Source organism: Juglans regia, chromosome 3 (genome assembly GCF_001411555.2).
Source record: "Juglans regia cultivar Chandler chromosome 3, Walnut 2.0, whole genome shotgun sequence".
Taxonomy (NCBI): domain Eukaryota; kingdom Viridiplantae; phylum Streptophyta; class Magnoliopsida; order Fagales; family Juglandaceae; genus Juglans; species Juglans regia.
In genome coordinates, this window is record NC_049903.1 from 13831167 (window position 1) to 13839015 (window position 7849).

The following is a 7849-nucleotide window of genomic DNA, read 5'->3' on the forward strand; positions in this document are numbered from 1 at the left end:
TCCCCTAATCTCGCGTTGAGAAATCTTTATCGCTTAACGCAAGTAGAATGCAGAACTGGGGACCCACTAAGCAAACTTATTTCGTTATAGATTACTACGCGTTACCTCTGTTGTATATTTTTTCTTAGAGATTCTCAATTCCTTATTTTGAAGTAGATCGACCTTAAAAATCACGGGCAACTGAAGGGGATAAAATATTCCAAGCACATATGAATAGGCCCAGCCTACCAAAAGGCCACCACTAAGAGACTAGAGAGAGAGACAGCGAAGGGGACATGGAGGGGACAATGAGAGGGAGGATGTAAGAAGAAAAGTTAGGAAAATATAGGAGCATAGGGGAAAAAGTGAAAATGAAATCAAGATGTCACACACGCAAGGGAAATGCTGTCTTTCCTCACCATTCCCTAGGGGCACACGAAAAGAGGGGTCAAATAAAAGGAAACGGTCAGCCAACTCCAAATGTGACTTCGACTTCTTTTTTAATCTTGACTTTGGCTTCTTCAAGGGGAAAGGATCAACTCGAGCAACGATCTCTCCATCAAAAAATAAACGTCTGATATCCATTGTACAGTTAGGAAGAGAGACCATAAATAAGTTTATTATAGTGGATATTCCCTCCCTAAAACCCCTGTGCATGTAGGTTTTATGCTAAACTACGTAAATCTATGTGTCTCCCTATATTTTACAATCTCAATATTTATTTTCCACTCACTACCATGGACGTACACACAGCTGCACCAGACCACGCTGAAGGATCTAGACCATACTAATCGAGACCCAGATCATCATGGAGAGCCGAGAATGACAGTTTCTCCCTTTCCGGCCTGGTGTTCGATTTTTGGAATTAACAGTTCGTGTCGTCTGTATAATCTGATTTACCTTCTAGACCAGAGAGCAGGAGAATGATGATTTTTCAGCACCCTAAATAATTTCCAAACGTGCAACTAAAAGTTTTTAAGATAAGTATTCTCAATCTTTTGACTTTTATTTTTATGAGCAGCACTATTACAAAAAATTGAGCGAGTGAACCTTTTCTGGCCCAGGTGGAAATCACAAGTTCCTCACCACTTGAATTACTGATGCTCAGTGCCTTCAATGGCCACTGTGCAAAAACGAAGAACAAAGGAGCGAGGATGCAGGGCTCCTTTAGCCCATCGACCACGATGCTAGTAGGGATTGTGATACCCTGTATCTTTAGTGTATTTTAATTGAATGATTATTTTAATTAATTTAAATATTAGTTCTCTTGTTTTAAAATTTATTGGATTTCTCGTTGGTTTATTGTATGAATTTTTTTAAGTTGTGAAAATTATTTTTTTATGCTTTATTAATATTAATTATTGTTTTGCATTTAAATTTCTCTTAATTTAAATTCGTTGGTGGGTTTTAAAATTATTGTATTGTTGGATTTAATTGTTGTATTTTACTTAGTCATTGTGTTTAAATTTATTTTATTTAAACTGTTGTTTTGAAATAATTTTCATTGAAATTTTTGTGACCCAAGATGTGAGAATTGAACCTCATTTTTTTCCCTCACTTTTTTTTTTCTTTTCCTCTTTCTCTTTTCTTCCTTTTTCTTTTCTCTTTTTTTTTTTTTTTTTTTTTTTTCTCCCTGGCTCTCCCGCTCGACGCTCTCCTTCTCTCTTCCCGTGCGTCGCCCCTCTCCCCCAACCTGCCGCCGTGAGCCAGCGGTGACTGACACCACCTTTCCCATCAGCAACCCCACTGGCCGGCGACCCCACCCCTCCATTTCCAGCTCCTCCATCGCCACCGATAGCCCCCACGAGCAGCTTAAAGCTGCGGCACTTGTTGCACCGCTACGCCGCCATCGCGCCACCATCGGCCACCATTTCTTCACCACTTCATCCTCCATCTCCTAGCAACCCAATGGACTCAACCCCAGCTCCGATCCGTCACCGGTGAAGCACATCCAATCCCATTTTCGATTTGGGTATTTTTGGTCTTCAACTGCCGCTCATACCGCCATCCACGGCCAACCACCACCACCACTAGCTTCACTAACATCCCTATCAATCTTGGTTCTTGGTTTGTCCCCGTTCAAAAGTGGGTTTTTGAAACCCACGGCCACAGTGCATTTTGCACTATTCCATTGCTATGCCGCCACTTATAGCACCTCCGTGATTTTTCAAAAATTATATTACAGCATTGTAAATATTTTCATAAAGAACTTTTGAGATTTAAATGTATTTTTGCGCTAACTTATATTTACTGTTAATTGGTTGGTTGTGGCAGACTGAGTCCGAGGAGTAAGGGGGTCGGTTGGATTGGATGATGGAGTTGTTTGTGTGATTGGTTTATGCTATGAGATTTGTTGCCTGTTTCGGGTTTAAATATTGATGTTTTGTGTTTGACGTGGGTTATGGTGAATATTGATGATTTTAGGAAGTGATGATATATTTTGGGATTACGAATGTTTTAAGTTTTGAGGAGTTAAAATAGGTTATTTAAGAAGCATAGGCTTAAATATCGAAATCCGTGATTGATTGAAAACTTACGAAAATTATGTGATTATTTTTTTATAGGTGACGATTTACAGTCGACTCGACATTTTTTAAGAAATTTCTGAAAAGCTAAGTTGTTTAGGTAAGCGGGGTTCATATCCTAGTTTTGCATAAAAGAAATAAAATGAGGTTGACTTTGAAAATAAACATGTTTATTTTTTAAAAGAAATTATCAGAAAACAACCTCAGATGTTTATTCTGCATATGCATAAATTCAATATAAGAGAAAGTGTTTTTCTGTCATGACTGGTGTAGATATGAACTAGTTTTGTGTATTTTGTTTTTGAACTATGCAAAAGAGCGAATATGAAAATCTAAAAATTTTGTTATGAACAAATGAAAATATTTTGATTCTATTTATCTCGAACATGTGAAGTGATCTAAAGCTATTAAGTATTTTGTTTTGATATGATGTGTCATTTGAAAACCTTGGCATGAAGTTCTGATTCTGTATATGATGGTGATCTGATTCCGATGATATCTATTCTGTTTTCTGTTAAGGCCCAGCCACGGGTATAATGGTGGTTTATAACCCTACCACAGGGGTAAAACATGGTATACAGCTCAGCCACAGGTATAATGGTAGTTTATAACCCTACCACGGGAGTGAAACATGGTATACGGCCCAGCCACGGGTATAATGGTGGTTTATAACCCTACCACTGGGATGAAACATGGAATATGGCCCAGCCACGGGTATAATGGTGGTTTACAGCCCTACCACGGTGGTTAAACATGGTATTTGTCCCGATGTGATGCTACGAGATGATATGATTATAATGTTTCAATTTGGAAATGCCAATGGATTTTCTTTTTGGAAACAAGTTTGTTTTTTGAAAATTTCGCTCTAATGTTTTGTAACAAATTTTGTTTATGCATTTTGAAAGAAAATATGTTATTTCTACATTCTAAAAGAAAATTTGTTATTTCTGCATTCTGAAAGTAAATGTCTTGTTTTGCATACCGAACTTTATAAATGCTCATGTTTACATGCTAGTATATGCTCTCTGCTTACTGAATTGTTGATAACTCACCCCCTTATCTCCACAATATTTTTCAGATATTATGACGGTTCAGTTGAGGATCAAGATTATGAGGCATTGGGTGAGATGATTTAAGTGTAGTGGTTCAAGCATAGGAAGTTATTTATGAGTATTGTCGAATTTTGAAATTTTATTGTGTTGTGATGACTTGGTATTTTGAAAAATTGGTTATATTGAGGAAATTAGATTGAATCGAGTTTTCTATATGATATTGGGAATTTGGAGTCTATTTTTATATAGTTGGAATGTGAGTTTAAGTGCTAGGAAGTAACTCTCCGACTTGTGCGGGACCGGGACGTTACAGGGATGCCATCGACCACCGCTTCAACCGCCGACCTTATGTGTCAGCTCCTTGGTGGCTGACTGACCGCCAAGAAGAGCCAGTGGTGGCCCTCAGCAATGCACCAAGGCTCACGATGCGTTCACAAAAACACACTATGAGCCATGAGGACCCACCGGCAGCCACCCCACAGGCCAACGGAGTCGTCAGAACCTTCCGACGTGGTCCTTGACCACCACGGATGACACATTGTCACCTACAAGCCCTCGCTCACTGGAGGACCTCCCTTCCTAGACCATAAACAATCCTCAACCAACCACTCATCAGCCAGCACACTGGTAGCCAAGCAATTCCTCGCTCAACAACTCGTCGGCCAATACAATTTCAGTGGAGCAAAGTCTGTACACAATGACTAAAATGCACCGGTTTGTCTATCTTTAAGTTTATGTGAATTTGATTTTTACTAAAAAAATTGATTGTAGCGCAAAACATTGACCACCCAACCCCACTCAGACATCCAAGTTTGCTTGGAATTAACATGTACTCACCCACTAGAGGACCTACCATCCTCAGCCATAAATACTCCTCGACCAACCACTCATCAGCCTAGCAACTCCTCGCACAACAACTCATCAACCAATACACTCGTCGCCCACAGACTCCTCCTCCATGACCAAAACTTGACTTACCTTTACTCCTTGTTGTTGGACTCTACTCCACTCGACCAACACCGTGCACGACCACCATCAGACTGAGCTGCCTCACCCAACACGGCCTACCTCCAAGGCACGTTGCATGGCCCATGCAACATGATACACCAGTCTTGCTCGGCCACCCCTTGCTCAGAAAAATGCATTAAGCTCGATTATGTTCCTCGATCAGCACTTCATGCAGCGTGCAACCTGTAACATCCCGAGTCCTCCACCACGATGAGGACCATGCTTGGTCTACCTACTGTCATAGATTGCCAAAGAAAAAACAGGAGATCAAGGAAGAAGAGAAGTGGCAATCAACAGACAATTTCAGTAGAGCAAAATTTGCACACAATGGCTAAATTGCATCGGTTTCTCTACAATCCAACAGGACAGTTCAGGTACACAAATCTCACACTTATGGCTAGAAATTATTTACGCTAACCGGTTTCACTTCTCTAGCTCGGTTAAACGCCCTAACTATCTGCACCGACTCCCACACCCCCAATGGCAAGAAGACTAAGGGAGCCAAGTACCGTATCTCCACGGACTTGCCTCATCCCTTCCCTCAATCTACGAGGGTGAGAAGAAGACCAAGGGAGGCAAGCACCATGTCTCCACAGGGTTGCCTCATCCCCTCCCTCAATCTACTAGGGCGATGAGAAGACTATGAGAGCCAAGCATCGTGCCTCCATGGACTTGCCTTATCCCTTTCCTCAGTCTACAAGGTCGACGAGAAGAACAAGGGAGCCAAGTACCATGTCTCCACGAGCTTGCCTCATTCATTCCCTCAATCTACGAGGTCGACGAGAAAACCAGGAGAGCCAAGTACCGTGTCTCCACGGGCTTGCCTCATCCCTTCCTTCAGTCTATGAGGGCAGATGAGAAGATCAGGGGATGACATCTTCACTAGCGAACACCAAGTGTATGCACTCATGCCATAATCGCTACCAACGGAATTCCTTCGAGAACGAGCCTTCGGAGTTAATGAGCCTCCGAGCTCCCTAACTATCTTGTGGAAGATGCCATGGTAATTAGTCGAAGGGCTCCCTGACCACTTGGTGTGGGTTACCACATACAAACTCCAACACTAACAATAAAATAGAAGTGTTAACAGCCGTTTGAAGCCCCTTGTGGAGCACTTGGATCCTGTAGAGGAGGAAACTCTTCTTGCAGACCCCGTTTACAATACTTAGTACCATTGCATGCACCTTTGTAGTTTAGTTAGTTTTTCTATCTTTTTCTTTACTTTAGTTTTTGTTCTTGTTTTTGCTTTGCTTTTTTCTTTTCTTTTTTTTCTTTTTTGCAACAGTGGGTTCCTTGAGTTGTTTCAGATTTGTCCTTCACTTCCCAGGTGATATCTTTCTTACTTCATCTCTATAACCTTGTGCTTTCTATTTTTGACATTGAGGACAATGCCAGCTTTTGGTTAGGGGATGGAAAATGCCCAAGTGCATAATTTTTGCATGAATAGAGCTTTGACATTTGGACTAGATTTCAATGTGTGTCATTTGAGTCTATTGTTCTACCTCAGTTCTCTATTGAGATACTCTCATACTTCTTTTTTAGCACAAACTAAGCCTTGTGGTAAGATGGATGTTAAACACATACAATTAGCAGACACCCTTGAACATTAGTGGTGACTACCACATGCCTGATTATGAGAGATATTCCTTGAGTGAAGTTCATTGACTTATAACATGTTCTCCCTTTTGACCTGTTTAATTATTGAGAATATTATTACATGATTTGTGGCATGTTGGTCTACTATACTTAGGAGACGATGAAGGTCAATTTAGGATGAACTTTTGAAGTCGTTTTGAGCCAAAATAAAAAGATAAAATAAACACGTACAATTAGTAGACACCCTTGAACATTAGTGGTGACTACCACATGCCTAATTATGAGAGATATTCATTGAGTGAAGTTCATTGACTTATAACATGTTCTCCCTTTTCACCTGTTTAATTATTGAGAATATTATTACATGATTTGTGGCATGTTGGTCTACTATACTTAGGAGATGATGAAGGTCAATTTAGGATAAACTTTTGACCTTTTCAAGCTAACCCATGTTTTATCCATTAGAAGTCATTTTGAGCCAAAATAAAAGGATAAAATAAAATTATCCTTTCTTTCTTAAACCCATGTTTCCCTCACCCCCTCCACATTGGAGTTGAGCCTAAATTACTATCTTTCCCTACCTTTCGCTACCTTTCGCTTTCAAGTATGTGCCAAGGATGTTAAATGTTGGTCCAAAAGTAAAAAGAAAAAGAAGACAAGGAAAGGAAAGGAAATGATTGTACTGTAGAAAAAGGGAAAATTATGGGTGTTGAGTTGAGAAGGAAAGATACAAGAAGTTGAGGGAGTTGTGCTTAATGTCTGATCTTGTGAACACCTTTAGCATGTACTTGTAAGCCCTTGTGAATTCTCTTATCCGTCCTCCTTTTTAACTTGACCTTAGCCCCATTACAACCTTTGTTATTGACCTTTTGATCTTAAGTGAATTTGTGGAAGGTGTTGTTGAATTCTCAATAATTGACGTTTCATTTGTGGAGATCCATGTCTGTTTGTCATTTTGCCTATATACACTTCTCCCTCCTATACACTGGAGTGAGTAGCCTTTTCAGTTGGAGAGTATGAGAGAGGTGGAGTTAATGCTTTTGTCGGGGGTGTGCTCGAAGTTGTGTGTTTGGGTTTTTGGTAAGATGGCTATGGCTTAGCATACACACGAATTTCGAGAGATGTTTTGATAGGAAAACTTTGGTAGTGCTACAGATCTCTTATGAATACGTTGTTTGATATGTTTAGATATTACTACCTTGTTTATGTGGAAGTTTTACATTTTGAGTTGGGTATATTTTTTTCTACTATTTATGTCTTTTGAATTGCTAGAGACTAGCAATAAGCTAGTTGAGGGGTGTGACGAGTACACGAAAGTGTACTCTAAACATTACTTCTATGTGTTTAATTGCTAGATTATATGTGTTATTTGAGCAACTCGATTATATTTTTCTCAACTTGAATTTTAATTCCATAGTGTCCAAATCTTGATTCATTTTTAATGATTTTATAGCATGAATGAACTTAAGAACGATGGGGCCAAGCCTGACATAAATAAGGAAGAAAACCAAAATCAAATGAAGAATTTTCTATATCCAAAGCCCAATAGTTAGCCTTCAACTCAAGTGGGCTTGATCCAACTCAAAGAGAAAACCTTTAACATGAAGAGCCGAGTAAATGAGTTGAGAGATGGGTTTGACAAGAATCTCGATCTGGAAGCTTCTTTGAGCAGCCGTCAGTATTATTGTC